Below are 9,921 nucleotides of genomic sequence, written 5' to 3'. Positions count from 1 at the left end.
GGATGCAATTCAATTAAAATAGGAAAGAACAGGAGTTGAAATAAACTTTGATAAACTGATCCTAAAATCACATGAACGAACCAAAGACCCAGGCACAGGCAAGACGACATGGAAGAAACGGACAAGGCAGAGTGTGGGAATCACATTTTCATTGCTGTGACCCCAAGTATCTGACAAGAACAGCCTAAAGGAGGAGAAGTTTATTTGGGGCTCACGGTTTCAGAGGCTGTGTCCATGGTGGGCAGAGTTCATTGCTCTGGGCCCGAGGTGGGGCAGATCATCATGGCGGAAGGGTTGGTGGAGGAGCCTGGCTCCATTCAGAGCAGCCAGGAAGCAGAGGGCAAAGGGAAGGGGCTGCAGGAAAGATGGACCCTTCCAGGGTGGCCCTCAGGCACCCACCTCTCCCAGCCACACCCTACCTGCCAAAGTCACCACCTTTTGTGTTCATTCCAACGTGGATGGACTGATGAGGTTACAGCTGTCACAGCCCAATCCACTCACTCTGAATAGTCCTGCATTAACAGGAACCTTTCAGGGACACCTTGTCTCCAAACCACAATATAAGGTGAACTTAACGCCCAGACATCAAGACCCACTAGAAAGCCATAAGACATAGGTTGAGGCTGGGGACGTAGCTCAGTTGGTAGAGTGCTTGCCTTGCACGCACAAGGCCCTGGGTTCAATCCCCAGCATCATCATCAAAAAAAAAAAAAAAAAAGGACATAAGATGAAAATTGAAAGCCCCAAAATAGACCCATGCATATCTCTCTTTCTCTCCGCTCCTCCCCGCCCTCCCTCCCACACACAGACACACACTCATACACACATAAATTCCAGGTGGATTAAAGACCTAAGTGAGAAAAGCACTATTGAAAAATGTTTGCAAAATAATATAGGAAAATGCCTTCATCGTTCTGCAGTGAAGGATATGTTAAAAAACACAAAAAAACACCTATCCTGGGGCTGGGGGCGCGGCTCAAACCCAGCACTGAAAAAAATAATTAAATGAACAAAGAGAAAAACCCACAAGCCTTAAAGAAAAATACTATATTAATGTGACACTACATTATTTTTTATTGAAATTCATGTAACATTTAAATCAACTGCTTTAGCTGGGTGCCCTGGCACACACCTGTAGTCCCAGTAGCTCAGGAGGCTGAGGCAGGAGGATCGTGAGTTCAAAGCCAGCCTCAGCAAAAGCAAGGAGCTAAGCAGCTCAGTGAGATCCTGTGTCTAAATAAAACGAAAAAAAAAATGGGGCTGGGGATGTGGCTCAGTGGATGTCCCCTGAGTTCAACCCCCTGTAACCCTCCCCTTCCCCCCAAAAAATCAAATACTTTAAAGTGAACAATTCTGAGGTGTTGTATTTTGGCATTATTGTATAAGCACCACCTCTGTCTAATTCCAAAACATGTTCATCACCCATTAAGGTAGCCCTATACCCAATAAGGTGGAGTAACTGCACTCCACCTTCTCCCTCCGACCAGCTCCTAGCAACTACAAATGCTCTTTCCCCACATGGACTGCCTATTCTGGACAATTCACATGAATGAAATCACTGCATGTGGCCTAGGTTTCTGGCTGTTTTCAGTTAGCATTGTGTAAATGAGTTTCATCTACAGTGTGACCATATGGTCATTCCTTTTCATGACTGAATAATATTTCCCTGTATGACTATGCCGCATTGATGGATATTTGAGTTGTTTCTACCTTTTGGTTACTGTGAGCATTTGTGTACAAGTATTTGAGTACCTGTTTTAAATTCTTTGGGGTATATACCTAGGAGTAGAATTGCTGGATTATCTGATGATTCTATGTGCAATTTTTTCAGAAACTGCCAAACTGTTTTTCATAGTTTCTGAGACATTTTACATTTCCATCAGCAACGTACAAGACATTCAACTTCTCCATGTGCTTACTAACTCTTATTTTTCATTTTCGCGACTGTAGTCATTTTTGTGAGCATAAAGTGCTATTTCATTGTGGTTTTGATTTGCATTTCCCTAATGGCTAATGCTGTTGAGCTTCATTTCATGAGCTAATTGGCCATTTATATACATATCTTCTTAGTAAAAGGTGTCTACTTAAGTCATACAGTGGAAAACTACACGGCAACGAAAAATACCGACCTACTACCAACAGACTCCATGAATCTTACAGATATAACATATAAACAAAAGGGCGTGTATATCCCTTCAAATAAAAATGGCTCTTGGGTTCAGGTATATTTCATAATTTAGAAAAGAAAAAAAGAACTCCATTAGATCTAAAAATTCAACTCCTAGGAATCTGCCTGAAGAATATTTGAAATAATAACTGAAATGACAGTTTCTAAAGAATAACTAAGTTGGGCACATGCACCTGTAATCCCAGAAACTCAGAGGCAGAAGGAGCAGAAATCCAAGTTTGAGGCCAACCTGGGCAACGTAGTGAGAGCTTTTCTCAAAGTAAAAATAAAAAAGGTCTAGGGGCGCTGGGGCTGTAGCTCAGTGGTAAAGCGCTTGCCTAGCTTGGGAGGCACTGGTTTCAATCCTCAGCACCAGGTAAAGATAAATAAATAAAGTTTAAAATGGTAAGGACTGGGGGTGTGACTTGGTGGCAGAGAGCCGCTGAATTACATTCCCAGTATCAAATAAATATTAAAACTAGAAAGAATCCAATATCTTACAAATAAGAAATGACTGAGTAAATGATGATAAACGTGCAATATAACACTGTACACTTATTTAAAATGATGCTTACAAAGAATTTGAAATGTCACAGGGAAGACATTATAACAGTTTAAATATAAGGTGCGAACTAATATAAAGAATGGGTTCTTGGTCTTTTGGGCTAAGTCCAAGCATACGACAGGATCTCAATCATATGAATTATTTATTTCATGGAATGATAATGATAGAAATTAAATGAAAAATACTGTGATCCCAATCTTATGTGTTTTCATAGATGCACACATTCCCAGAGTGGGCTGGGGTCCAAATAGAAATGACTTACACCAAAAGATTGATAAGGACACCCTACGGATGTCATGATCATAAGTTATTTTGCTTATATTCATCAATGTTCCTACAAAACATATATATTACTTTCATAATCAGAAAAAAAATCAGTAATGTTTTGAATGCCTGGGAAGTAAAATGACCAGGAGTAAATGCACAATAAACACGATCAGGGGCTGTTTCTAAAGCTGAGACTGGTGGTGGGGAGATCTTTGTCTTTTTGATTTTCTGGATTTTTCTAACCCTCTAGACTGAGCAGCTGTTGTTCTATCATTTAAAAAAAAAAAAAAAGATAGATTTGTCTTCTAAAGTGTGATACATTCTGTGATCCTAGAGGACAAAGCCATCCCTTCCACAGCGGGGGCCAGAACCCTGTCTGTCTGCGAGAGTCAAGGGCCAGAATGCTCCAGATTCTGGAGGAGCCATCTGCGTGGAACTAGTGAGTGGCTCTCCCTGGCCTGGCTTCCCGGCCTGGCCGGGTGCTGTGTCTCTGCTGGGAATGCCAAGGACGCAGAGGGACGCTGGGTGACTACAAAGAGCCAGGGCAGCCGGGGCCGGCGTGAAACCCTTTCCCAACTGTCAATTTGGCTGATTGAAAGGGAGAGGAATGCGATATCATCTCGGTCACTCGAAGCTTTATCCTGTGTGTGGACAATTTCGAACATAAGCCACACGGAGCTTATCAGAACAGCATGGTTTTCAAAAATACGGGCTTTGAAACCTGAAGGGTCTGCGTTCACGCCCTGACCCTGCCACCTGCCAGCTGCATGACCCTGTGGGACTCGTCACTCAATCTAAGATTCGCTTCCTTCGTCTGTAAATTTTTTCCCCCTAATTGCTTTCACTTTTATTTGAGGCTCTGAACAAAATTTTAACCACTTGTTTTAAAGCTGGATGTTAAAAAAGAAATCGGAGATGAATAAAAGTTTAAAAAATTAAAGATGATAATGAGGGGCGGATGAATGACCCCGATGGCATCTCAGTGGGGACTATGTGGTCTCTCGCTGGTCAACGTGGGTTGAGGTCTCAGACCATGGTCAGCCGGCTCTATGGCTCTGGCCCTGAGGAGAGGTAGATCATGGAGGAAGGGCAGGGTGCAGGAACTCTGCTCGGCTCATGGAGTCTAGGGAGCCGAGAATGGCATTACCTACCCCGAGGACTGTGGCAATGATTAAATGAGATAATGCATGACAGCTGGTGCAATAAATGCCACAACACGGGCACCTGAAGGCACTAGGCTCGATGAAAGGTGCCTGTCACACAGCACCACACACCGTACAATTCCTTTTGTAGGAATCGTCTAGAATCCATATCTGTAGAGAGAGCATAGCTACAGCCAATCCATACAGAAAGAAAGTAGATCAGTGGTTGCCTAGGGCACAATGGGGCACAGGTATGAGAGGTACGGAGTATAGGGCTTCTTTGGGGGGGCATGAAAAGGTTCTGAAGTTGATTATAGTGACAGTTGCACACTGTGACCATATGAAAGTATGCCCCCTTTAAAAGAGTGAACTCCATCGTATGTGAATTATTGCTCAACCAATCTGTTGCCCCGAGGCGACATTGAATGGGATCTACACGTTTGTAGTGCTTTACTGAGAGGTTCACAAGACCTCGGGGACCTGCCTGTGCCATTTGTTAGCAGGGGATTCTGGGGGTCTGGTCACATAAGCCCAATCTGTCCTGGTCCTGCCTGGGACTTGCCATTCCTGATGGTTGCTGTCTGCTCTGGTTTGAGGGGTGGTTTTCGTTTGTCAGTTTTTCTAGTTATGTTTTTGTTCTGTTGTGTGTTTCTTGTTGGTTTGCTTTGCAATGCTGGGGATGGAATCCAGGGCTTCACATAGGCTAGGCAAGCGCTCTTCCACTGAGCCACGCCCTCAGCCCCCATCCTTTGTGTTGATGGGGATTATTTGGAATTCTATGTCTAACTGCAATTTCTAAAACAGAGACAGCGGTTCTAGGAATGCCCCAATCAGCGGATCCTCTGCATTGGCCCAAATCAGGAAAACTGAACTCACCCCCGCACCCCACCCATCCTTCCACCCCCAGTAAATATGTATCATGAGGTTTTGCTCAAACAGTCTTTTGCTGCTAACAAATAGGCTATATGTTAGTAGGGCCATAATTATACTTTTATATCTGGCAGTGATGGTAAAAGTTTCCATTATATAAGATGTGTTCGTGAAAGAGAATCAGAAAGACCATCTCCTATTCCCATGATGTTTCTTTCATTCCATTTTAAATCACAGAGATAAAGGGAAATGTGTGGGTATGGATATGCATTCATATTGTTCAAATTCTTTTTTGCTCTTACAGAATGGCTAGCTAAGATCCCCATTTCTCCTAGTAAGATCATTCTTATATAAAAGCACATACATCATTTATCCACCTTATATATCTTTTTGGATTCCTAGAAAATATTCAAAAATCAGGAAAAAAAATTCAAGGAAAGAAGTCGCTAGCTATTTGAACTGCATGGCCGATAACCAGAACGGTGCCTCCACAACCAGGATGGCACTGTGCCTTGTGTCCCTGAGTCACCGCCTGCCAGTCCCACACCGCGATGATAGAAGCTACGGGCCGCTAGAGAGAAACCCATCTGTGACTCAATGAAAAGAGGAGGGAGAAATAACATCTACAACTCAGAGAAATATAAGAAGTGTTGCTTCTAGAAAGAGAAAATTCTAGAAAACCTTGATTTGAATGAGAAGAAATGTTAATGTGAAGATTCAGAAGAGAATGTTCTAAAGGTTCAGGCTATAGTTCTGGGACTGGGGATGTGGCTCTGTGGTGGAATGTTTGCCTAGACGCATCTGAGGCAAGGGTGCCTGAGGAAAAATCCCGATTCCATCCCCTCACACCGGCCTCTCAAGCTCTCCAAGGATCAGTCACTTTTCCTGTAAAATGGGGTCAGTGATAACCCTACCTGAGAACTGTTATGAGGGGTGAAATAAAATTATCTAGGTAGCGTGTTAGCACAGAATAAAGACTCAATGAAAGCCATTTATTATGGTTATTTTAAAATTTATTTATTTATTCTAATCGGTTACACATGACAGCAGAATGCTCTTCGACCCATTGGTCACACATAGAGCACATTTTTTTTACTTCTCTGGTTGTACCCAAAGTAGGGTCACACCATTTGTGCAATCATACATGTACCTAGGGTAATGGCATCCTTCCCACTCCGCCATCTTTCCTATTATTATGGTTACTAATACCATGATTCTTACCAGTCCTTGAAGTTACAGTTGACTTGAGCGTTATGTTGTATTCATCGAAATGTCAAGATCCTCCTTGTGTAAATTCCAGAGGATTTAAGTCTATGCAGTCATTACGCTTCTAATAACAGTAATCCTCCCAGAGAGATCAGTATTTTTTTATTTTATATTTCATATAATCAATTTATTCTGTTCTATTAGAAGGTTTATTAGTTTTTTAGAGGAAAAATAATGGATAAATAATGTTCAGTGACACTTTATATGTACTTGTTAATCTATAAATTACTCAGTCCGCACGTGTTGTTCAAAGTCATATATGAGAAATTTTTACATTTGTAGTTTACTTGGTTATATATGTAAGCTAAGCCTGATAATTTTCCCACACTGCCTGAGTTTTTTGTTGTTGTTGTTGGTTCTAATTAGTTATACATGGCAGTAGAATGCACTTTTATTTATCATACATAAATGGAGTACAACTTCTCACTCTCCTGGCTGTACATGAGGTCGAGGAGCTATGTGGCTTTTAATGTTAACTATTTCCAGGGGACGGAGAAGGTTGAACGGCAGGTGTGTGGGTTCAGTTAGATAGGATCAAGAAATTCAGCAGGGTGCCCACAGATAAGAATAATGTACTACACACTTCAAACAGCTGGAAGAAGGGACTTTTAAATCTTTTTTTACCATAAAGAAATGATAAATGTTCAAAGAGACAGACAAGTTTAACTTGATTTAAACATTATGCAGCCAGGCATGGTGACTCACACCTGTAATCCCAGCAGCTCGGGAGGCTGAGGCAGGAGGATGGAGAGTTCAAAGCCAGCCCCAGCAAAAGCGAGGTGCTAAGCAGCTCAGTGAGACCGTGTCTCTAAATAAAATATAAAATAGGGCTGGGGATGTGGCTCAGGGGTCGAGCGCCCCTGAGTTCAATCCCTAGTACAAAAAAAAAAAAAAAAAACAACTATGCAAAGTGTGCATATAGCTGAACACCACAGGGTACCGACAATTTTTGTTTTTATGTATCTGTTAAAAATAAATATAATATTAAAAAATACTATTTCCCTCTCTCATGTGCAATAGTATCTTTGCAGTTTTACAGACAGTCTCAAGAAGCCGTGAAGGGGACCCAGCCACTAGAGGACTGGGAAGCTTCCAAATTGAGCCAGGGAGCCTGCCTCCCACGCAGTGTGCCAGCTCACCATGTCGCTTGTCACCTTAACTCACCTGTGCAGGGGGATCAGAGGCAGGCCCTGGCACCTGCTCACACAGTGGAGGGTGGACCCAGCTCTCTCGCCCCACCCCGACTGGGGTGCTTCTGTTGGTTCATTCTGTGTGTACAGCCAGCCTGCGACCAAGGTCTTCAGAGGCCACAGCTTTCATGACACAAGTCCGGGCTTGTTTTTCAGACGTCTAAAATAAATACAGATGGAACACAATAGATCTCCTGGCCTACAGAGAGAAGAGGGCACAGAGTTAAGGGGGGGAAGGAGGAGTTTCGGTCTTAATGTTTGATTTCTATAACAATGAAATACTCCTGCATTATATCTCCTTAATATATAATATCACATACTAAATTCAATACATATTATAATAATATTCTACACAATCATATAATAAATGTAATAAATAAAAATATAGTAAAAGAGCATGTTAGTAATTTGCAATACACACACACACACACACACACACACACTCAGCACACTGCTAAGCTTTCAGAAGGCATGTAAAAAAGAAGATCACATGTGAAGCACAAAGATAAAGAACTTGGGCCGGGCGTGGTGGTGCACACCTGTAATCTCAGCAACCGGGGAGACTGAGGCAGGAGCTAGTTTGAGGCCAGCCTCCATAACTTAGTGAGGCTCTGTTTCAAAATTATATTTTAAAAAAAGGCTGAGGGTGTAGCTCTGGGGTGGAGCACTCCAGGGTGCAATCCCCAGTACCACCAGAAAAGTGAAAATAAAGAACTTGGGCCCTAGAGACAGACCGCCTAGGCCTGAAGCCCAGCTCCACCACTGTGGAGTGTGACCTTGGACAAGTCATATCATTGCCACATCCAAGTCCTCCCCTTCAGTCATTCCTCTATTTAATCTTAAAAAAAAAAAGTTCCTGAGCCAGACTGTGCCTTAAACCCTCTCCTGATCCTACCTGATCCCAGGATTCTTCTCCCCTGGTCCTCCTGGGGGGCCTCCAGCCCCACCTCTCCACCACCTCCCCCCTTCAGCTGGGTCCCCTGGGATCTTCTCTGTACGTGTCCCCACCCCAGGGAAGCCGACCTGTGACTGGGACCTCAACACCAGTGTCTCTCCTTCTCCTCCCCCAGCCCCTCCCCGGTGTGTGTCCACCGACCTCTCAGAAATATCCAGAAATAGCTCAGAAATACCCAGCCATCCTGGGGAGAGGGATAAAAGATGGAAACGGGTTTGGAAGATAAAGCAGAGTGGAGCCGAGGAAGCGCCGTGTATACTGGTCTTAGAGGGGGTTGCCTGAGCGAGAAGCTGAGCAGACAAGCTCAAGTCTCAGGCCCTGGGACCCGGCTTCTGTCAAGAGGGCAGGGAGCTGGCACCTGTGCTGTGTCAGGGGGAGCCAGGCTCACATAGGGAGGGAGTGGGCTGAGAACACCCCCGTCATGCGGAGACTCTGCTGGTACTGTGGCACGTTCTGTTTCTGAAGCTGGCATTTATTGAATGACTACTATATACTAGGCCCTTCATAAGACTTGCACTTCTTTACTCTCCACTCTCAACTGTGCCCTGTGGCTCAGAGGGGCCGAGTAAACTGCTCGCTAATAAGTGGCAGGACCAGGATTCACACTTATGTCCCCAAAGGCCAGGCTCTCAGCCCCAGCTCACGCCACCTCTCAGAGCTGTTCTATCTCAGGGAATCACCACGGCAACGTGTTAGGAGCAGGGTTCACAGCCTCATCCTGCATGGTCAGGACGAGACTCACTTGGTTTACACCTAAATATGCTCCAACTGAATTAGAAATCCCAGTCATCCTTGGGGCTTGATTCTCCACAGCCCGCAGAGTCAGCCAATCAGTCCTACGGATTCTACCTGGGAAATGTCCCTTCCAACCTCCCCATTCCCACTCTCTCCCTTTAGCTCCTTTTTACATCATTTCTGGCCTAGATTATTACAAAACCACCTTTTTTTCTGTTTTTTTTTCCCCAAACTTTTGTTTTTTCTCTCCATACTAGGTCTAAAATTATACGCACATACGCTAGCACACACAAAAACTCATCCAATGCCACTTGGAATTGCAGAATGATTTTCATCCTCAATCTCCTCGGTTCAGGAACAAACAGGTCATTCCCAACGTTTTTAGATTTTTTTCAACAAAACTCTAAGGAGCAGTTACAGCTTTGGAGATGTCCTTCATTCCCCGAGGATGAGTTTCTTGCAATAAAATTGCTGAATCAAAGAATATGTAAATTTCCAAAGACATTTGATGTTTATATTAGTAAGCAGTCCTTCAGAAGCATCGTGCCAAGTTACAGTCACCAGAAGGGAGTGTGTGAGTATGACTTATTACAGATCATGTGTTCACACTAGCATGCTCACCTGACAGAGATGTGCTCTTTCCGGTTCAAATCATCTAAGCTAGAATAGCAAATGGCCAGTGGTAGATATGCAGCACAAGTTTGTTGTACGAATCAACGAACTCAGCAAACAGAAGGACGTGCCTTTATGTGCTCCCTGATTTT

At 43.6% G+C, this 9,921-nt stretch overlaps 1 non-coding gene across 1 annotated transcript; it reads left to right on the top strand.

Moving 5' to 3' along the window:
- The first annotated feature begins 628 nt into the window (after positions 1–628).
- On the top strand, positions 629–698 carry Trnaa-ugc (transfer RNA alanine (anticodon UGC)). Its single transcript has one exon. It is a non-coding gene; the product is annotated as a tRNA-Ala (tRNA).
- The last annotated feature ends 9,223 nt before the right edge of the window (positions 699–9,921 follow it).

Source organism: Urocitellus parryii, chromosome 9, assembly GCF_045843805.1.
Source record: "Urocitellus parryii isolate mUroPar1 chromosome 9, mUroPar1.hap1, whole genome shotgun sequence".
NCBI lineage: Eukaryota > Metazoa > Chordata > Mammalia > Rodentia > Sciuridae > Urocitellus > Urocitellus parryii.
The sequence above is the reverse complement of the archived record's forward strand: the minus strand, read 5'-3'. Positions and strand labels throughout refer to the sequence as shown.